Source organism: Mustela putorius, unplaced genomic scaffold (assembly GCF_011764305.1).
Source record: "Mustela putorius furo isolate JIRA1106 unplaced genomic scaffold, ASM1176430v1.1 tig00000145_pilon_pilon_pilon, whole genome shotgun sequence".
Classification (NCBI taxonomy): Eukaryota; Metazoa; Chordata; class Mammalia; order Carnivora; family Mustelidae; genus Mustela; species Mustela putorius.
In genome coordinates this window covers 31224421-31248325 of record NW_025421294.1, presented here as the reverse complement: position 1 = coordinate 31248325, position 23905 = coordinate 31224421, and the positions used below count along the sequence as shown (strand labels likewise).

Here is a 23905-nt window from a genome sequence, read left to right as displayed (position 1 = left end):
TATTAGAAAACCAAGTGATTAGAAAACAATAAAAGTGGTGGTAAAGTATAAAAGCATAATACTCTGCTCAAGTGGAATTAGTATTGCCTATATAAGGCATCTGATGTGTTTTTGGGGAATATATACACACAGAACCATACACACACACACACACACACCCCACAGCAGTATGGGTCCACCTTGAAGCATAATGCTCAATGGAAAAAGGAAGAATGGTATACATAACCCAATATTATTTATTAAAATAAACCAAATAAAGTAAAAATAAAATAAATAAAATTTTAGAAAGAACAGTACAGTTTGTAGAAGAACATACCATAACTAAAAGACACCTGGTAAGTTCACAAGAAAGACTATCCATGAGAGATGATCAGGGCATGGAAATAGGGGGTAAAAGAGAATCTGTAATCTCATGAAGGAGAGGGAACCTTGAACAGGTGAATGACAGAAATGTCCAGGGCATCAAGATGGCTGACTCATTCTTTCCACCTGTCGTTCCTGCCTGATGAAAGATAGAAATGTTTATATTAGAGGTTACATAAAGATGCACGGACGGAAATAAAACATCCCTACCTCTTGCTGTTTAAAAATTCCTGTTTAGGAATTCTCATTAGGAATAAGCATTTCATCATGGTGGTCTATAAAAGTAAATATATTTTCCATTATACAATGGAAATAATTGTTTCCATATACAAAACACCCAATTCCCCTTCTCTTGGATATTTAGATTGCTTTGAATACTTTATTACTACAAATAAAAATCTTAGGAACATTTATATGGTTAAAATCTATCAAAATTTTGGGGCAATTTGTAATTATTGACTAAATATGATTGACTGGTTTAATGTTTTTGAGAACAGTGTTCTATTCTCTCTAACAAGATAATACCAGTATATATTCTCAATCTTCTTTTCTAAAACATGTTTTTTACTTTTTTTTAAGCTCTTCTTTCATCACATCTTTGTCTTTTTGTAGATTTGAATCATATAAAATACCATTTTTATAACCTCTCTTTCCCTTCACCACCATTGTGTTCCCTTATTTTCCAGATGTTCTTATTTGTATGGGATTTCGTTTTTTATTATTTCAAAGGTTTTATTTATTTATTTGTCAGAAAGAGAGAGAGAGAACACAAGCAGGGAGAGCTGCAGACAAAGGGAGAAGTAGGCTCTCTGCTCAGCAGGGACTGATGTGGGACTCCATCCCAGGACCCTGGGATCAAGACCTGAGCTGAAGGCAGAGGCTTAACTGACTGAGCCACTCAGGTATCCATGTTTGGGACTTTAATTCTATATGCTTGATAGGAGCTATATTTTTGTCTTTTATTGAAAAAGAGCATTAATGAAAAATATTTTTAAAAATATTTAACTTTAAAAACTTTTGAAACCTTACTTTTTAAGCCTTTGGTGGGGTAGGGAATCTCAAATGCTGCAATCAGTATCTTTATATCTAAATTTTACACAATGTATAGACCGATTATAATATTCTTTGTTTTAATAACTATTATTTTAGCTGTTCGATAATGTATGCCTTAAAATTTTACATAGAATTGGCTCTATGGTGTGTCTGTGTAGCTCCGTTTGTTGGGTGTCCCAGTCTTGATGTCCACTCAGGTCATGATTTCAGGGCTGTGGGATCCTGCAAACCTTCCCCTGCCCCCAAATCAGGTTCTGCTCTCAGTGGGAAGTCTGCTTGAGATTCTCTCTCTCCTTGCCCCTCTGCCCCTCCCCCTGCTTGGGCATACATGTGTGTACTCTCTCTCTCAAATAAATACATCTTAAAAAAATAATTGGCCACTCATTCATAGCTTTCATGTCTGGTATTGAGAGTAGCAAGGCAACAATTAAGATTACTTCTTAGTCTGTTGGAAAGCGTCGCTTACTATATTTGTAATTCAAGCCCACTGTCAAACAGTCAGAGAAAGTTGCTCAGATTGCTTTCCTGTATCTCTATGAAAGACTGAGGAGGTCAGGGGTACAGTCGTTGGATAAATTTATGCTCAGGAATTAATTCATCATTGACTGAGCATAGAGTGTGGGCAGCAGATTCTTGTATGCTACAATAGGAAAATGGAAGGGGGAAAATGCACATCCTTTGTCTTCCAAGAACCTTGAATATGACTGGGAGAGTTATGATAACTTAAAGGGAAAAAGAAGTCCCTTTTGTAAGAAAGAAGTTGTAAGGCAGCCATGTGCTGTCTAGGAAGCACAAGAAAGAATACTATAGGACTATCATAGATGGTGGTATGTACTAGAAGCATCAGAGGAGGTGTTGGGGCAATGTTGAGGTTCGAAGAGCAGGTAGAATTTAGAAGGATGGAGAAGTTGGAAGGGTGTGTGCAGTGGGTAGAAAGGGTGAGGGTTTGAAGGAATGAGGAAGGACATAGTATGGCACAGTGATCCAGAAAGACTAGCACTGCTATTGAATCAGAAAACAGGAGACAAAACCCTCACAAAGGCTACGTGGTGGAATGGGGCTGGGTTATGGGAGTGAAAATTCCTCCTCACAACAGAGCGCTTTCTACCACTCGTGTGAGAGACCACTCTCTGAGCAACTGAAGCTTCCAAGTTTCTGAGCACATCTGTTTATTCACTAGTCAATTTACAAATTAAAAACAGGGACATTTTCTCTAGTTGGTGTTAGGTATGGGTTTTGACTTGTTTAGTAACGACCTCTTCATTTCAAAGATTATTTTCTCAAATGTTAACTGAAAAATATCCCAAGTAGTATGTCCATGAAGAAGGGAGGAAGGGTAGGCAGGAGAGGGAACAGAACTAGGCCAGTAAGAAAGACCTAGCAAATGATGCTAAGGGACACCTGGGTGGCTCAGTGGGTTAAGCCTCTGCCTTTGGCTCAGGTCATGGTCTCGGGGTCCTGGGATCAGGCTCCACATTGGGCTCTCTGCTTGGCAGGGAGCCTCCTTCCTCCTCCCCCTCTGCCTACCTCTTTGCCTACTTGTGATCAATCTCTCTCTCTGTCAAATAAATAAAATCTTTAAAAAGAAATGATGCTAAGAGCAAGTGTGCTTTGCACTCAGAAGGGGCATGTGCTCCAGGAAAAGTACTTTTGGAAAATGAGATTAAGGGGCACCTGGGTGGCTTGGTCCTTAAGCATCTGCCTTCAGTTCAGGTCATGATCCCAGGGTCCTGGGGTAGATCCCGACATCGGACTTCCTGATCAGGAGGAAGTCTGTTTCTGCCTCTCCTGTGTCCCCGGCTTGTGTTTCCTCTCTCACTGTCTCCATCAAATAAAGGAATAAAATCATTTTTTATAAAAAATGAGATTAAAACCAGTGAGATTATACACCTAGAAATGAAAATATGGTGTAGAATTTCTAAGAGATTGACAAACTAAAGGCAATGGAAAAACACAAGATCATCCTCTCTCCAAAAACAACAACAGACACTAGAACCCAAGTTTATACAGAAAAATCAGTGTGACAGGGTCCTGCTCCAGCGTTTTCATTCATTCATAACAAACTGGGAATTTTACCTGTAAGTTGCAAAGCATGACTGATGAGAATGGGGATCAGCATTTGCCATAAATTACTGAAGTCCTGTTGTAGCGAAGAGTATGTGCGGTCAGCTGCTGTGCTTTGTTATCGTTGTGCTAAAACTTGAAAATTGCTCACCTTGTGTTGGACATTCAGTTCCCTAGCTTGGGCTGGGCAGGGAGCAGGCTGAATCCTAGGTCCTGGTAGATTTTTTAATCTGGGGTTTCATAGTGGGTCTGTGGCAAGCCTAAAAACAGAACTTGGATTTTAGTTTTCCTTGAGTAAGCTTTAGATATTATATAGAATTGGTCTGTTATTCCTCATTTTCAAATACAGAATTTAGGATTGAGAAACAGTGTATAAGGTAACTTCTTAGTCTTTTGGAAGACATCATCTCTAATACTTGTACTTTTACATAGGTTAGAGAACACACCATGTTGATCCACCTGTAGCAAGATGACTGTTCATTCATACAGATTCAAAATGGTAGAAATAAAAGCAATGGGAAGTCTGAACATTCTTATCTGGGCTTTCATCCCATCAAGTGAGATTTATTCAGAAAGGCCTGCATTCTGCCTCTGTTGGTGTAACCATTTGTAATGCGAAATTGAACAAACTTATTGATGGCATCCTTCTTTGTTAGGGGTTGGCACTCTTTTTCTGTAAAAGGCCAGAGACGGAATAATTTCTGCTATCCAGAGGGGCTGGATGATCTCGGTCACAACTGCTCAACTCTGTTGTTGTAGTCTAAGAGCCCTGAGGATAATAAACAATGAATGGAATGTCAAGTAGGAAAACTTGACAAAAATGGCGGGGAGGGGGAGTGGGCCCAATTTTCCCAGCAGACTAGTTTGTTGACCCTGATCTGTATTTTCAGAAAAACTTAAACAATGAATAAGTGAAAGAAATAATCAGAGTTTCAGAGTTTTAAGCTGTGGTTTCCATTACACTTTTCTCTTCTTGGTGCCAAATTAGTGTGATTTTTAAAAACCTCTATGAATTATTTCTATTATTTGGAAAAGAAACCATTGGCATTAATAATTCTAAAAGAATAAAACTCTTAAATTTTAAAAATTTTAATCTTAATTACTACTTAGCCAGAAAAATATGTACAATGTATATAAGCTATATAATTTCTTCAATTCTTAACACTATCTTAATATCCTTATTTTAGTTTGTTTAAAAAAAAAAAAGTAGGACAACCCTTTGGTACAGATCCAGTTCATGTTACTGCAGTGCAAACTCCAAGGAGAGACCTGGAAAGAGACCCCAGCCGAAAAAGTGAAGGAATCCCTGACATGACTTAATGCCTTCACTGTTTTTGAAAATGGTAGGTGAAAGTCATAGACAGAGTAGTGGATTGTGTGTAAGTGGTAAAACACAAGATGGAAAATGAGATGTATGGTTTTCCTTATGGCAGGAAAGGAATAGAGAAGGGAAAGAAACAATTGAGTGTCTATGTCTTGGGCATTGTGCTAGAGTCTTTTGTTTTTGGTGTTTTGTAAATAGACTCTGTCATGGTAAAAATTTTATTTAGACTTTGTCTTGTTGGGAATCTCAAATTCGAGTTCTTGCTGGGCTAGAGGTTTTTGAACTATAAAAGCAACCATGCAAGGTATTTTTACCTCCTTATTTGCAGCTGAGAGAACTAAAGCTCAGAAAAGTTACTGTCACAGTAAATGGTAGAGCCAGGATAGAAACAGGGGCTTTATAATTACAAAGCCCAGCCTCCTTCCATTGTGCTACATTGTACAGATGTGATTCTCGAAGGCAGCAGAATGTCTGAGGCCTACATCAGCATCTTGGAGAAGCCTGGGGATGGCTTTCCTTCACAGTCTGTGTTGACTCTCAGGGATGCATGGCTTTTTTAGTATGAAGGAGGACAATGTTCCTCAGGAATTGTAGAGGACAGATGGTGCTACTTAATTCTGAGGCAAAGTGGACATAATTACTTCAAGAGTGCTTTAACCTTCAGATACATGCAGATGGCTAATAAATCCTGGTGTACAAGTGGCGAGATAGATAAATGACTAATTTGGATGTTACTTGGATTGTAGGAAACACCCCTCCCCCACCCCACAAAAAATCCTGTCTGGGCAAGCAGAACATTGGTGTCAGCTCTTGCAATGGAAAATTCAGTTCTTCACCCAGTTTACAGATCAAAGCCAGTTCACTGACCCAGAACCCACTGATTAAAGATCCTTCTGGAAAGACCTTGCAAAGCCACAGGACATATGATAAACACTCCTCTGATCCTCTCCCAAAGGAATGTACAGGCTTTTGCCAGGTTAACTATAAACTAGAATGAGTGGAATATTCAAATCGATTGCAGATTCTCACATACAGTGTCTTGAGCTAATGCAGCTACTGTGCCATTGGAAACACCATCCTGACTCTCGGCTGGGAAAGGAAGCAATGGAGATGTTGGAGTTCTGGCACAAGATAATCTTATAGTGCTTCTGGTGGGTGCCTGTGTGTAGGGAAATGGGTACACACACCAACTAAGTAACTGACAGAACAGCCCCCCCCCCTTTTTTTGCTGACTTATAAAGTAACAGCAAATAAAAGCCAGGGGAAAAGTGCCAAATGGGAAAATTTCTATCCTTTCAAAGAAGTTAAGTTTGAACCAACCTCACATTCCACTCAGAATTTCAAAAGATTATCCCCATCTTCATAGACTTAAAGGACTTAGGAACAGGGGTTCCCACTATATCCCTTCTGATTGGACTATCTGTAGCCTCCCCATCCAACCAAAGAGAGGAATTCTAGTAGATGATGGTGGTGTTCATAAACCGATCCAAGTAGCTGTCTCAGTCCCAGCTGCTGTACTGAACGTAATGTTTTGGGCAAATTGTCATTAGCTCTGGCATTTGTAATGTGCTGTTTTTCTGTTACATGTATTCTTCTCAATTCCCATCTGGGAAATCAGCAATAATTTACATTTGCATGAAAAGGGAAGCAAGAGATACTCGTTTTCTTGGTATGTACCATGTTTTTCCTGATTGGCGTCCCAGCCAAGTTTGCAGGGACCTTTGTCATTTTGCTTTTCTAATAGAACATTGTGCTTGTAAAGTTTATTAATGGTGTCTCCTGCTAGATAGATCAATTAGCAGGAGGTGGCAAGTATTGCATAAATATTCCAAAACTAACAAGAAGGCATTGCATTTGGGGAAGTGGGTAATAAGCCCTGTGAAGATTCAGGGTCAGCAATACTGGTGAAATCTGTGGGTTGGTAGATCATCTTTACTACAGATGACTGATCGAGTGACAAGATACACTGTACTTAGCAGTAAGGCTCAGTTCCACTTATTGGGTGACTTAAAAGACTGGCACGTTATACAGGGGCTTGGAGTAAGGGGAAGGCTCTACAACAAGTTTGGTACTATAGGGTAGGTGATTGTGCTAGAAGTTTTCATGATAGAAAGGGAGTGCTGTGAAGTGTGTAAACCTGGCGATTCACAGACCTATACCCCTGGGGATAAAATATATATTATATGTTTATAAAAAATAAAAAAAATAATTAAAAGAAAAAGAAAAAAGAAAGGGAGCCTGAGGCACCAATGGCAATCCCCAATGAAGAGGTATAATGCAGACTTGGAGAACTTAAAACAAGGCATTTTCTTTTCTTTCTTCTTTCTTTTTTTAAGGTTTATTTATTAATTTTAGAGAGAATGTGCACAAAGCAGGAGGGGCACAGGGAGAGGGAGAGACAATCTGAAGCAGACTCCACACTGACTGAGAAACCTGAGAAGGGGCTCTATCTCAGGACTCTGAGATCACAAGCTGAGCTGACACTGATCAAGACCAAGATGCTTAAGTGACTGTGTTAACCAGATGCCCTGAAAGACCTTTCCTTCTGTAGTGGAAAAGTATTCACTACTTCAAAAATAGCTCCTAGGGGCACCTGGGTGGCTCAGTCAGTTAAATATTGGCCTTTGCCTCAGGTCATGATCCCAGGGCCCCAGGACTGAGCCCTGCATCAGGTTCCTTGCTTAGCAGGGAGTCTGCTTCTCCTCTCCCTCTGCCACTCACCCTGCTTGTGCTCTCTTGCTCTCTTTCTTTCAAATAATTAAATAAAATCTTTTTTAAAAAATTGCTCCTGACTTTTTATGGGGCCTTGGTAAAAACTTAGTGCCTGACCTTGCAATGCCAAATGACTTTGCAACTGCTATACTTAGCATGACATGAGTTTTATTATATCTACTATTAATAATGATAATAATATTTTTAGCTTTAATTATAGCACAATCACTAATTATATGGCCATAATCAAGAGTTTTCACATCATTTGTTTCTAATGTAAGTTTTTTTTACAAATTATATTTCCTTTTTTTAAATAGTAATCTTTTTTGTGGAATTATAAGGGATTTGATCACTCCACTCTTACCAATAGAGAGACCATCCATAGAGAAAATTAATAAAGAAAACGTCTTTGAATGGCACATTGGATCAGATAGACATAATATACAGAGAGAATAGAACATCCCATCCCCATACAACAGAATACACATTGTTTTCAAGTACACATGAAACATTCCCCAGAAGAGATCATGTATTAAGCCATAAACAAGCCTCAATAAATTTAAGAAGAATAAAATCATACCATGCATCTTTTCCAATAACAATAGTATGAAACTAGAAATACATGCCAAGAAAAATAAACACAAACATGTGGAGGCTAAAAAAGATGATACTAAACAACCAGTGGGTAAATGAAACAATCAAAGAAGAAATTTTAAAAAAGATGGAAACAAATGGAAATGAGAACACAGCAGTCCAAGACCTTTGGGACAGAGCAAAAGCAATTCTAAGAGGGAAGTATACAATATAAGCCTACCTCAAGAAATAAGAAAAAGCTCAAATAAAAATCTAACCTTACACCTAAAGGAATAAGAAAAAGAATAAACAAAGCCCAAGGTGAGTATATCCCCTATTACTAATAATTGCTCTGGGATATACCAGCATGTACTAGAATTATTATTAGGTTAACTGAGTATAAGGTCACTCTACTTAGGGATGATATCCTAAGATCAACAGAAAGAGAGGGAAACCATTGAGTCCACTTCTTGGGCCATAAATGGAACACCGTGTTGGTGCTTGTCAGATGTGAACTCTGGCTCCACTCCGACTGTTGGAAAAGGGAAATTCCTCTAGGAGGCAAAGCTGAGACCCGTATTCATGGAAGTTCACTTGGCATGGGTGAAGAAGAGATATGGGCACCTAAAGAGTGAGCAATAGCTGAGCTGGTTGGGTAGAAGCCTTGAAGTAGTATAATGAAAAGATCAGAGTGACAAATATGTAGGAAACTGGATTCTGGAGGGTGTTTTGGGAGTGGTTGCAAGACATAGATTTTTGTGTTCCTGTTAATATGGAAAAGAAAGCCTCAGTGCTAAGAAGTCAACAGTAAGTGGCTAGAGAGAATGACGTCTTCAGACAACCTTGTCACTCTACTGGTTCACTGGGCTACCCATGGCCTGAGTGCTGGTGATGGCCAAGAGCAGGGACTTGGTCTTAACAGAACTAAACTAACAAGTGCCACTTCCATGTCCACCATGCCAGTGTCAGAGATGAGTACTGATCCCTCGATAGAGCACTGTCCTTCAAAGACACCATTGACAAGGAAAGAAACAATAAATGTTGGAGAGGCTGTGGAGGAAGGGGAACCCTCTTACATTGTTGGTGGGAATGCAAGCTGGTATAGCCATTCTGGAAAACAGTGTGGAGGTTCCTCAAAAAGCTAAAAATAGAGCTACCCTATGACCCAGCAATTGCTATACTGGGTGTTTACCCCCAAGATACAGATGTAGTGAAAAGAAAGTGCACATGCACCCCAATGTTCATAGTAGCAATGTCCATAATAACCAAACTGTAGAAGAATGGATACAGAAAACATGGTCCATATATACAATGGAGTATTACTCAGCCATCGGAAAGGATGAATACCCAACTTTTGCATCAACATGGTTGGGACTGAAGGAGATTATGCTGAGTGAAATAAGTCAAGCAGAAAAAGTCAATTATATGGTTTCACTTACTTGTGGAACATAAGGAATAGCATGGAGGACATGCTATTCATTTTCAGGGGGAAACGAAGGGGGGAAAATCAGAGGGGGAGATGAACCATGAGAGACTATGGACTCTGGGAATCAAACTGAGGATTTTGGGGGTGGGGAGTGGGGGAATTAGCCTGGTGATGGGTATTAAGGAGCGCACATATTGCACAGAGCACTGGGTGTTATACACAAACAATGAATCATGGAACACTACATCAAAAACTAATGATGTACTTACTATATGGTGAGTAACATAACATAATATTAAAAAAAAAACACAAATGCATAAAAAAAATCCACAAACAACAACAACAACAAACCCAAAGACATAACCTAACCCCTTAGCAGTAGATTGGTTATATTTGCTCCTCCATTCTGGAGGGGGGCAGCAATTCGTCATTATAAGGATATGTATCTTTCTGGCCTGCATACAGTATCTCTGTAGGCACATTTCTAGCACTCACAGAGTGCCCCTTCTACTGCCATGTGTCTTCTATACAAAATTGTTTTAGACAAAGAAATACATTCTGTATCAATAAGTATGATAAATGGGTCATAACCATGGAGTCTATTCATCTTTTTGTCTACTCTTGACCCAAAGGTACAGTTATAGAATGGCCTATACTACAGCTCAGGAAAGAAGTGAGGTCGAGGACAAAACTCTTGAGGGTTTGGATTCCTGTTGTGTAAGCTGTGGTACATGAAGTGAACTGATTACCAATAGATAGTAGCATTTTCCCATTAACAAGAACACATTGCTTTGGGAACTGAAAGGGAAGAAGCAAGATGGGCTCCTCTTACTACCACCCAGGGGCAACTCACTTGTAAATGGCAGTTTCTCTGCCTGCACCTGTGGGCATTTCTGGATTTGTGGAAGAATGCTTCTATCAGAGGATATAGTAAGGGTTCTACTGAACTTGAAAGTATGGCAACAATCTGGACACTTTCAACTCCAGGTCACTGCCGGTGGACTGTCAGGCCAAGAAAGGGGAATTCTAGTCACCATGGGGAATCATCGTTGATATTATACAATGTGTATAGAGAAACATATGTTTGAAGGGCAGGAGATTATGGGGGCATCTTGGTGTATTTCTGCCCAGCAGTAATGATGATCAAGTAGTCATGTTCATGGCTTAACATTTTCTGACTCTAGTATATTATTTGATTACATTCACTTTGTGTTTAATTTTTTGTCTTCTTCTAGAATGTACATTATACAATGCCAGATATTTACTTTGTTCATTTATGTATTTTAAGTGGCTAAAACATAGTAGGGATTCTATAAATATTTTTGAATATATGAAGAACTACTAATGTAACTAATAAAAATTGAGAAGGATCAGAAGTATTAGAAGCTAGCATAAGTGTACACATTCCTCCTATTTCACATATGGGGGTTAATATATTTTCTCATATTCTGGTAAATCAAAACATACAAAGTAAGCATGTTATTTAAAGTTTAATATTAATGGGTAGGGAGAGGGTAGTTGGGTTATGGACACTGGGGAGGGTATGTGCCATGGTGAGGGCTGTGAAGTGTGTAAGCCTGATGATTCACAGACCTGTACACCTGGGGCTAGTAATACATTATATGCTAATTAAAAAAGAAAAATAAAGTTTAATGTTAAGTACCCAGAATGAATTAAAATAGACCTTTGGTCCTCTAGGGAGTATAAGTGGGTTTGGGAAGAAAACTTTGGTTTATTTTAAATTCTTATTTTTATCAAATAGCTGTGCATAGTTAAAACTATTCTATAAACTTTATAAAAGCAATTATTTTGAACTTTCAGTTCTCTTTATTTGCATTTAACTCAAATTTTCTAAATTTTAGGCTTACACTGCTATTTTTACATATTCTATAAATTAGTACTCATTGTTAACATGTTTATGGAAATACTGCTCCTTGCTGATTCAAAGAGTGTGCTTTACCTGGGTTTCCAAAATTTTCTAGATTTCTGCTTTCTGATTGCTTTCTATGTTTAGTACATTACCCCCAAATATGCATATAGCTATGTCATACATCTTGTAGTCATAAATACAAATGATTGTCCATAGTTTGAAAATCTCTATCAGCTTTTATTTCTTCCCACTGATGTCCACCTTTGCATAATTATTCATCTTTCTGCTCCAAACTAACCTTGTTGGTCTAGTCTTGCCTTGGATGCCCTTACTTGGTCTCTTCTGTCTGGTTCTCCAGAAGTGTAGACACACCAAACCAATTTCCAATAATAGATCTATAACTTGGAAACCAAGAAGGGGGATCTGGGTTAGGTGTTTTTTTTTTTTTTTGTTTTGTTTTTGTTTTTTTAAGATCTATGCCTTCCTTTTATTTCCCCTTGGTTTGCTCTGTCACTTGATTTAAACATATATACATACATACATACACACATACATTTATTTATTTTTCGTGATAGTCAAGAGAGAAGAGAGAGAATATTTTGGAATCCTTGTTTGACTGAGAGATACTTCCATTCTGTCTTCTGTCATGAGGGATAATTTGGGTGTATATGGAAGGACAGTCTTTGTGCTGTGTATTGCCTCCTGGTACTTAGATTGGAGAAGCCAAAGTTTTTCTGATGCCCATTCTCTTTATAGATGCTCCCCACGCCCCCAGAGATGTAGGGATCTTTATTATTCACTAAGATTATGTAATTTTTTCCCTTCCATCTGTTATGCTAGGCACTTGGTGATCAGTTACAATTTGGGACCCTTGTTCTTTCATTCTGAAAAATTGTGTATTTCCCTTATAGCTTTAGAGGAAATCTTTTACTTTCCCTTTTCTGTGCTCTTGCTGTTATTTTGCTATTGTCATCATTTGCTTCTATGATTGAAACATGAACCCAGAGATTCTATTGGCATATCTCTGATATACAGAAGATGCCAAGTTATGGAGAAGAACATAGAGTCCATGTGCAAAAGAAGCAGAGATGGGAAGTGAGTAAGTTGTCTTCACTACCTGTCCGGGTTATTCCTATGGTTCCCCAAACTGTTTTTTCCCCTCAGGTGATAGGGAGATTTTGACTGAGTTACATTTTGATTGAGTTATTTTGATTTATGTTTCTGTCACAACTCTGAAATGAGTTCTGAATATTACAGAGTTATGCTCCTGAAGCATGGAGGGGAAGTCATTGGCTTGGGCTATTTGTTTTCAGAAATACTATGATTTTATTAAAATTTCCTTGACTCTTTGATATCTAATGATGGCTGAGAGCCTCTTTCTCCCCTAATAAGTGATCACCATCTAAGAGAAGAGATTGTTGTTTTAAGAATCTTGCTTGGTTTTAATTTCATGAGTCTGAGGATTTTAAATCTCATATGACTTTATTGAGGAAACTGAAAGCAGCATTCTTGATGTCCTTAAAGAGAAGATAATGTAAATTATTTGGAGATAATTTAGTCCTATCCCTGTTCAAAGGCCCCAAATTAGATTTTTTGTTTGTTCCCTTGTTTAAGATTTTTATTTAAATTGTAGTTGGTTAACATACAGTGTAATACTGTTTCAGGAGCAGAATGTAGAGATTCATCATTTATATATTAACACCCAGTGCTTGTCATCACAAGTGCTCTCCATAATGCCCATCACCTATTTAGACCACCCCCTGCCCACCTCCCTCCATCAACCCTCAGTTTATTCTCTTTAGTTAAGTGTGTCTTATGATTTGCTTCTCTCTCTCACTTTTTTCCTTCTCATGTGTTCATCTATTTTGTTCCTTATATTCCACATATGAGTGAAGTCATATGAAATGTCTTTCTCTGACTGACTTATTTTGCTTAGCATAATATCTTCTAGTTCCAGCCACATTGTTGCAATGTTGCAATGACAAGATTTCATTCTTTTTAAAATTTTTTTAAAGATTTTATTTATTTATTTGACAGAGAGAGATCACAAGTAGGCAGAGAGGCAGGCAGAGAGAGAGAGAGGAGGAAGCAGGCTCCCCACTGAGCAGAGAACCTGATGTGGGGCTCGATCCCATGACCCTGGGATCACGACCTGAGTGGAGGGCAGAAGCTTTAACCCACGGAGCCACCCATGCACCCCGATTTCATACTTTTTGATGGCTGAGTAGTATTACACACACACACACACACACACATCCCTCCCTTATTCTTTATTCATCAGTTGACGAGCATTTGGGCTCTTTCAATAGTTTGGCTATTGTTGATAATGCTTCTATAAACATCAGGGTTCATGTGTTCCTTCAAGTCTGTATTTTTATACTCTTTCAGTAAATACCTAGTAGTGCAATTGCCGGGTCCTAGTGTGGTTGTATTTTTAACTTTTTGAGGAACATCCATACTGTTTTCCAGAGTGGCTGCACCACTTAGCATTCCCACCACCAGAATAAGGGGATTCCTGTTTCTCCACATCCTCACCAATACTCGTTGTTTCCCATGTTATTAATTTTAGTCATTCTGACAGGTATGAGGGTGATAGCTCATGGTTTTGATTTGTATTTCCCTGATGATGAGTGATGCTGAGCATGTTGAAAGTTAGATTTAAACAATATGGTTGCAAATATTTTCGAGGGAGAGTTCTCAAACATTTAAGGCTCATGTATACACTTGAAAATCATTGTCATGATTAAGATGTTAAGCTGTGTTTCAACCACATCAGCACGAAGCACATTTGCAGAAAAATGTTAAAGTCACTAAACATATGAAATTTCATATTAAAATTTGTCTCTAAATTTCTATACAACTTTGATGGCTTACAACAACAAATATGTCATTAGTACAAAAGTGAAATGTAAAACTGTGAACATCAAAATTGTATGCATTATGAAGAGTTACTTATATTAAAAATGATTTGGTTCACCAAAAAATCCACCAGAAAAAATTTTGACATAGAGGTTCCTTTAGAAGACTTAGTGTGTTTAAAATTGTTCAATTTTTCAGGAGCATTTCTAAGTAAAGGGTATAAAATTCTATAGGCTATTACTATATTTGAATTTTTGTAATCATACTGAATGTCTTGACTTCTTGAAAAACTGTAACCATAAAAAATTCAGAACAAACAAAGTTGCATATATTTCCAGGTTTATGTCATAGAACATTAAAAGATTACCTACTACCCAAACGCCAACAAATTTCTTTGTTTAAGGTTTGACACATGATAGGGCCGCTGGCAGATTATGTGTTTTATAAGCAAGGGTCAGCCTGTTACAGAAATGTGAGTTCTCGGAGAGAGGAAGAAAAATTATTTTTGTCAACATTTTAAATCTTTTTCAGTGTATTCATTATTGAACCCAAAATAAACATTTCAACTATCATTTTTCATCATTAGACTTCAGTGGCACAGCATTGATCATTTTAGGTCACGGTTTTTCTATAACATCAGTTAAAAAGGGATTTAGTTGAGGAATGTGCTGTGCTAACAGTTAGTAGGAATAATGAATGGAGGAAAACATACCCACTCTGTGTAGACTTTCCATCTATGGAGTTTTTGTGAGAAGGAGACTGGTTATTGTGGCTGAGTGCACCCAAGATGCTTTAGTCATGGTGCAAATAGGGAAAAAAATCCTTAAATCAGAGAACTGGATTCTATCAGGATGTAGCTGGCATTTTTGTAGGAGAAAATCTTTTCTAATTTTGGAGCTTTGAACCATGGCCAACTTGTTAAGAGCATAAATCCAACTTCCCTTTCACTAGGTTTTCATATATTTTGATGTATTCTTAGGTTCATCGAGATTTAAAACTTAGAATTGAACTCTTCTTGGGAATAGAATTTTTTTTTTTTTCCACCATGAAGTGATTATCTTTGTCTTTAGTAATGCTTTTTGCCTTCACATCTATGTTGATAGTAATCCTGGAACTATTTCTCGGTGACAGTTTGCGTGGTAAAACTAGTTCATCATTTTAATTTGGCCCTTACATTTTCATGTGTTTGTAAGTATATTAACATTGATTTTTGAAAAATCAAGTCAGACAATCTTAGACTTACTTCATTCCTTGTTCCTTTCTTGACTTCTGGGATGATTAAATGTTTTTTTTCTCACTTATTTTATTTTTATTTGAGAAAGAGAGAAAATGTACATAGCATGTGAGGGGCTGAGGGAGAGAGAGAATATCCAGCAAACTCCCTGTTTAGTGTGGAGTCTCACGCTCGGCTGCATTTCCCACGTTATGATCCCAGGATGCTGAGATCATGACCTAAACAGAAATCAAGAGTCAAACACTCAACTGATCGAGCCACCTAGGCATCCCTTTCTCATTTATTTTAATACTGTTAATATAATTAATTATATAATTACATATATTAGTATATAAATATATATATTAATTATAATGAAAACTGCTTCTCTAATATAAGTTGTGATTCATCTATTATAAACTATATCAAAAACAAAAGTCGATTTTTAAAAATCTACTGCAGATGATACAAGGATTTCAGAAAATTTTGAGTTTATAGTTTTCCTTACCTATTTAGGAGCTCAAAGCTCCTATGCATGTTAGTCTTGTTTTAGTAACTCAATAAGACATTATTATTGTTATGGTTACCATTATATTGTCAGTGTTTATTTAGATTTGTATAATTTTTTCCTGAGGTATAACTTGCATGCAGACATTTGCAATGAAACATTTTTTTCTCAGCTGTACCTTGACATTTCATTTTCTTACAGTGACTTTCAAAAAGCAAATTTATCTTTTATAGTTTTAGCTTTCATGTTAAATCAATGACATTTAAAGTTGATTTTCATGTATTTTGTGGGAAAAGGTTCAAGTTTTAATGTTTTTCCATGTAGAAATATCTGGTTATAGTGGTACCATTTGCTAGGAATACTTTCCTCAATACATTGAATTATCTTGAAAATAAAATAGAAAATCAATTGATCATATACCTGTGGATGAATTTCTGACCTTCATATTTTGTTCAATTGATCTACGTAACTATCCTTAAGAAAGTTTCGATTACTATAGTATTATTGTAAGTTTTGGAATTAGATAATCTATTCCCAAAAACTTCATTTTGTAAAAAATTTGTGCAAGCTATTTTAGATCCTTTGCATTTTTATATTAATTTAGGGATTGGCATTTTTATATAAATGACTATCCTGGAATATATACATTTTTAAAATTTACAAACCAGATTGAAGGAAAATGACATCTTAGTAATAATAAGTTCTCCAAGCTAAACGTCATATACCTCTGCAATTACATTTGTCATCTTTAATAACTGTATAGTATTTGTAGTTAAAATTGTAAAGTTCAGGCATATTTTAAGTACACCCCTCATGGGTCATGTTTGTTATAATGGTATCTTAAAATTTCATCTAATGAATCTTAAGCTTTCTATTAGGTCTGTTTTGTATATGGCATGAAGTATGATTGAAATCCTTTTCTCCCCCATGGGTCTGTTTATGAGCTCTCATTCTGTTCTTTTGATCTATGTGTTTATCCTTAACCAACACCACACTGTCATGGTTACTGTAGCTTTATATGAAGTCAGGAAATTGAGTAATGTGAGTCCACCCATTTTCTTCCAGCATTGTTTTGGATATTATAGTTAATTTGACTCTTCACATCCATTCTAGAATAAGCATATCAGTGTTTAAAAAAAATTTTTTTGCTGGAATCAAGGAAATACAAGCCAAAACCACAATGCAATACCATCTCACAACAGTCACAATGGCTAAAATTAACAAATCAGGAAATGACAGATGTTGGCAAGGATGTGGAAAAAGGGGAACCCTCCTACACTCTTGGTTAGAATGCAAGCTGGTGCAGCCACTCTGGAAAACAGTATGGAGATTCCTCACAAAGTTGAAAATAGAGCTACCCTACCACCCAGCAATTGCACTACTGGGTATTTACTCCACAGATATAAATGGAGTGAACCAAAGGGGCACGTGCACCTGAATGTTTATAGCAGCAATGTCCACAATAGCCAAATTATGGAATAAGCAAACTATGTAAGAGCCCTGATGTCCATCGGCAGATGAATGGATAAAGAAAGTGTGTTGTGGAGATACACACACACACACACACACACACACGAATATTATGCAGCTATCAAAAAGGAAATGAAATAAGTTGCAATGACGTGGCCAGAACTAGAGGGTATCGTGCCAAGCGAAATAAGTCAATCAGATAAAGACAATTATCATATGATCTCACTGATATGTGGAATTTAAGAAACAAGGCAGAGGATCATAGGGGAAGAGGGAGAAAATATGAAACAAGACAAAACCAGAGAGGGAGACAAACCGTAAAGAGACTTTTAATCATAGGAAACAAACTGAGGGTTGTTGGAGGGGAGGAGGGTGGAGGGATGGGGTAACTGGGTGATGGACACCGGGGACAGTATGTGTTGCAATGAGCACTGGGTATTAGACTGATGAATCATAGACCTGTACCCCTGAAACAAATAATACATTATATGTTAATTAATCACATTTAAATTTTAAAAAGTCACTCTTGGGGCACCTGGGTGACTCAGTGGGTTAAGCCTCTGCCTTCGGCTCAGGTCATGATCTCAGGGTCCTGGAATTGAGACCCACATCAGACTTTCTGCTCGGCAGGGAGCCTGCTTCCCCCTGCCCCACCTGTCTGTCTGCCTACTTGTAATCTTTCTCTCTCTGTCGAATAAATTAAAAAAAAAAATCTTAAAAAAAAAGTCACTCTCATATAATGAGAAATAAAATTAATTATGTGTGGGAATTGCAGGATTGCTGGAGCACAGTGAGAAAAGTGTGACTTTCACTGGATGATTCAATCATATGTATGTGTTACCTATAAAAAAAAAGTTAAATTAAAAAAAAATAAGAAGTATAAAAAATTAAGAAAAAATTCTTGCTGGAACTTTGAGTGGGATGTCATGACCCCAAGGATCAAGTCATATGTTCTTCCAACCGAGCCAGCCAGGTGCCCTTTGATTAGAATGTCTTCAATCTAGTGATTAAGAACAACTGATGCCTTAAACAGTGGTTTTTCTGCTTCATAATCATGGTCTAGCTCTGCATTTATTTAGGCTCCATTTATTTATTGCTCTCATCTTATTTGTGCTTTTATTTTGTGGCCCAAGTATTTCATGTGTTTGGTGTCAGCAAAAATGGTCCTGGGGTGCCCGGGTGGCTCAGTCGCTTGTGTCTGACTCTGGATCTCAACTCAGGTCTTGATCTCAGGTTCCTGAGTTCAAGCTCCAAGTTGGGCTCTAGGCAGAGCATGGAGCCAATTAAAAAAAAAAAAAAAAGACAATGCTACTGTTTTCTTTTTTCAATTTGAGTTTTAAATAATTAATGACTAGTATATAGTGGATGCACTTACGCATTCACTCGTTTATTTAGGTATATCTGATTTATTTTGAAACTGCTAAATTCAGTTCTAAGAATGTTTCTATACATCACTTGAGGTTTTCTACATGGACAGTTATAATCAGTGAATAGAAATGGTTTTATCTACTTCACAAATGGGGTGTTTTTTATTTAATTTTACTACCTCCTTAGACTGGCTAGGACATGGAACAGAAGTAATGCAAGAGGACATCCTCACCTTCGTGACATTAGGGAGAAAGCATTCAGTTTCTCATCATTACACGTTAACTGCAGGAGTTTTGCAGATGTTCTGTATCAGGTTAAGCAACTTTCCTTCTGTTCTTAATTTGCTGAGTTTTGATGATGAATGGGTGCTGAATTTTAGCAATGCTTTTTCTGCATCTGTTGAGATGAACATGTGGCTTTTCTTTAGTCTGCTGATACAATGAATCCTTCTGGCCAAATTTTGAATATTAAACCAGTCTTAGGGTCCCAGGATAAATCACACTTGATCATGAGACACTCTCTCTTTTTTTTTTTTCCTATTTTGCTGGATTAAAATTGTTAATACTGTATTTAAGTTTTTTTGCATTTATGTTCATAAGGGTATGTTAAAGTGGCTGGTTTTATTTTTATAAAACGATTTCTTGGGAGAGTTTGTGAAAACTGGTTTTATTTTTTAATGTTTTGGTAGAATTCATTAGCCAAACAATCTGGGCCTTGAGATTGTTGTGCTGTAAGTGTTTTTATTATAAATTCTTCTTGTTAGTACAGGACGGTACAGATGATCTGTTTCTTCTTGTATAAGATTCAGCAAGTTGTGTCTGTTAAGGGATTTATCTGCTTCATTAATTTGTTGAGTTTTTGGATAGAGATTGGTGGTAATACTGTCTTTTGATTTTTTTTTTTTTTAAATCTTTAGGAGCCATAAAAAATGTTCCTCCTTTGATTCCTGATAAGGGTATTTTTTTGTCTTCTCTGGTGGTTTGGATTTTTTTTTTTTTTAATCACTCTTAAGAAGTTTATCTATTTTACTGATCTCTATAAGGATTCAGGTTCTGATTTCACTGACTGCTTTCTCCCTTTCCATCTCTTTGTTTACAGTTTTACCAATTTTTGTTCTTTTTTACTTGCTTTAACTTTATTGACTCTTCTTTGTTAAGGTTCTTCAGATTAAAACTTACTTTATTTGATACATTTTTCTCTTTTTCGTATATTGGTATTTAATGCTATAAATTTTGAACAGTTTTAACTGCAACCCATAGAACTACACATTCTGTGAGCTCAGTTCTTTGAAATACCTATTAGCACTTTGTTAGGGGAAACAGCTCTCCCTTGTATTTCTTTTTCTTCCTTGTATTCTCGCACAAGACAAGCTTCTGAGCAAAAGCCATTTTTTGAAGAACAAATATGCCTTGGAAACTGGAGATAGTGTCTACTTAAAGAGAGAGAACGCCGGAGATGTCACAGGTTAATTAATATAGCTTCCACTGCGGCTTACTTCCTTCGAGACATGTATTTGAAAATAATTTGTATTGTGTCGTTTGGTGAATTGTTTTGTAAATAACACTAAAGTCAAACTGGCTAGTAGTTTTTTGCAGGCCTTTTGTGTCCTTAGTGATTTGCTCTTGTTTTGTAAAGTATTGAGCATACCGAATTTTTCTTTCTTTTCTTTAATTTCCTTCCTTCCTTTCTTCTTTCCTTCCTTCCTTCCTAAAAAGAGAAAGCACGGGCTGAGGGAGAAAGAGAGAGAAAATCTCAAGCAGACTCCAAGCCCTGTGCAGAACCTGACGTGGGCCGCGATCTTACAACCCCAAGACAATGACCTGATTTGAAATCAGCAGCTGGAGGCTTAACTGGCTGAGTCAGCCAGCTGCCCCTGAGAGAGTACTGAAATCTCAAGCTGTAGTTGTGGGTATCTCTAGCTCTCTTTCCAGTTCCTTGAGCTTTTGTGTCATGTATTTTTAAACTCTCTTCTTAGACGTATACATTTTTGGGATAGCTGTAACTTTTCTGGTGAATGAACCTTTTGATCATGATAACATGTTCTTCTTTATCCCTTTTTATGTCTACTTTCTTTGAAATAAACATTGTCAGTAAATTTCCCCTTCAATTAGTGTTTGTACAGTATATTTTCCATTGTCGTTTACTAACTTTCTGTATACTTGATGGGTGTTGCTTATAGAAACCATACACATATTTGAGTCATGTTTAAATCCAGTCTGATAGTGTTCCTTCTAATTGACATATTTGTACCATTTGCATTTCATCTGATTATTTAGATGGTTGAAAGCCACCACCTTACTAAATACTGTATAGTAATTCCATCATTTCTTCTTCTCTGCTGCATTTTAATGATCTTTATTTTGCTTCCACTTTACCTCCACTACTGGCTTACAATTGATACCCCTTTTCTTCCTTTTTTTAAAAAAGTATGTTCCTTATGGTTTACTATATTCATCTCTAAATAACTAGTCTACCCTCAAATAATACTACTTTACTTCATATGTAGTGTAAGAATTTTGCAACGGTTTATTTCAGATTCCCTTTTCACATCCTTTGTGTTATCTTGAGCATATGTATTACTCTTACACATGTATTAATCCAGAGTACATTGTTACTATGTTTGCTGCATAATGAATTACCTTATAGAGCAATTAGGCATGGTTTTAAGCATGATCTTAAAATGGTTTTTTATTTGTTCTCACTCTGAGTCTTCAACTACATGTATATTGGACCATTTGACACTTTCCCACAATTCTTAGATGCTGTGGTTCTTATGTATTCCTCTCCCCCCACACACACTGATTTTCTTCTCTGTTTCAGGTTGGGTAATACACTGATATTCCTTTAGTTCACTGATTTGTTTCCTCAGGTATATCCAATATACTTTTGGTCCTGATGAGGTCATTCTTTTTTCTTTTTAAAAAGAAGTATTTATTAATTTGAGAGAGAGAGAGAAAGAGAGAGGTGTGTGTGAGTGGGGGTAGAGGGAAAGGGCAGAGGGAGGGGGAAAAGAGAGAATTTCCAGCATACTCCTGCTGAGCCAGGAGGCTGATTCTGGGCTTGATTCCTGGACCTGAGACTTTTTTTTTTTTTTAACCTCCTTTCCATTCTTTTATTTTTGTAGTGAACTTTCTGGAAGTATCTGGTGGGGGTTGTAGGGAGCTGGTGGTGAGGGGAACCTCCTGGGTGGGGGTTAGAGGGATATTGCTCTGAGCAACCTATTCCAGGGGTCTTGTGTGGGGAGGGTGTGAGGAGTTGGACCAGCACAAGGGGAGACACAGCCACACAAACAAACAGATTGCAGCATGTGGGGTAGAGGGGAGGAGAAGCTGGGCGCCATATTGCACTTTGGGAGTGGGGCCGGGCTGAAACCCCTTTCAAACTAGATCCTGGGGAGGAGGCTGGAGGCTATCACATTCCCTCCCCCTCTTGAGGAAAAGATGAGACCCCAAACCAGGGTTAGGGAAGAAGGTAGGCAGCCAAGTGGTCCTGGGAGGGACCATTACCTGGTCAGGGATTTTTTTTTCTTGTTAAAATTAATGATGTCTTAGATTTGATGGAATATGAAATACGATGGGCTTTGACAAATCAGTGAAAGTTAATTCAAGTTTACATTTAAAGAAATGCAAATGGCACTTAGAAGGATGAATAGATGTTAATCTTATTTATAATTTTGAAAATAAAAATTTAGAGGAAAGAGAAAATGCCATTTCACCTGTTTGACTCACCACAGATCAAGTACAGAGTGGTTGAGGGTATGTGTAAACACACATCCTCCCACAGGTTTGGTGGCAGATTCAAAAGACAAATTGGCATCCTTAAAAGACAACTTGATGTGTATCAAAATTGGGAAGAAAGATTTTTGGCCAATAATTCAATATTTGCCAACTTACAGATCTATTCATGTTCAGATACGAGCTGACAAATAGAGTCACTGTGTTATTTTTAATGCAAAGAACAAAAATAACTTTAGTATTAATGACTAGTTGCATAAATGATGAGACATCCAATCAGTATAATGCTATCTAGTCCATTAAAAGTGAGGCAGATGTGTATGTGCCGATAAAGAAAGATCTGAAATATATTTTCAGCAAAAAGAGACCAGGTTTGGAATAGTGCCTGTGTACATATAAAAAATGCTTTGGTTTGTGGAGAAAACAAACTAAACAAGCCAAATATATTATATACATACACAAAGGCAAAATTCAAGAGGTATATGCTGGTAGCAATATTATTTTCAAACAGAGAACTAGGTAAGGGATACCTGGGTGGCTCAGTGGATTAAGCCTCTGCCTTTGGCTCAGGTCATGATCTCAGGGTCCGGCTCTCTGCTCAGCAGGGAGCCTGCTTCCAACTCTCTCTCTCTGCCTGCCTCTCTGCCTCCTTGTGATCTCTCTCTGTCAAATAAATAAATGAAATCTTAAAAAAAAAAAAAAAAAAAAAGAACTAGGTTAAAAAAAAAAGACAAAGGTCACTGGCTTGACAGTTTGCCCTTGGCGGTAAGCAGCCTCAGGCAGCCCTAGGTATATGTACGCAGTAACTCATATTTGTATAATTAATCAGCTACCCTAACTGTCGACCTTGAACCTGTTAAGCATTGTTTGCTTCTTGGTGTGAACCTCATGGGAAGAACAGGCCTCTCTGACTCTTATGTCCTTGCAGTTGCTTTGTCTAGATCGGCTAAAATTGACTCCACACTTCTGTAGTTTTATGTGTATGTTAGGTATTTCTCTTTGTTGAAAGGCTCGATTCTGTTTCTTGGTTTGTTTTGTTTTTGTCTAAACACCAGCAGTTCTTTTTCATGGTTCTTGGGAGATCTGTCATAGAGAGTGCTGCCCATTAACCCGGCTGTTTCTCTTCTTTGCCCTACGTATGTCCCCAAACTTGCCGCTGTCAGATAGTCCACGGAAACCAGTGTGGTCACGATGGCTGGAATATGTCCGTCCTTTCTGGTGATTGTTGGGACAAGCACTATTATTTTTGCTTTTGCTTGCGTTGAATGATTTATGAGTGAACTATTTAATTTTTGGAGCACTTGACATTTTTGACCTCCCATCCATCAACCCTTTCGAATTATTTTGTTTGGTAGATTGAAATACTGC

At 37.4% G+C, this 23905-nt stretch overlaps 1 long non-coding RNA gene across 1 annotated transcript in view; it reads right to left on the bottom strand.

Annotated features, from left to right (window-relative positions):
* Positions 1-338: 338 nt before the first annotated feature.
* The window catches only part of LOC123390831, a 46038-nt gene continuing 22471 nt past the window's right edge, over positions 339-23905 (bottom strand). Inside the window, exons 2-3 of the long non-coding RNA XR_006605440.1 lie at positions 3632-3740; positions 339-502 (exon numbers count right to left, since the gene is read on the bottom strand). This is a non-coding gene — a long non-coding RNA (uncharacterized LOC123390831). The remainder of the gene's footprint in view (positions 503-3631; positions 3741-23905) is intronic.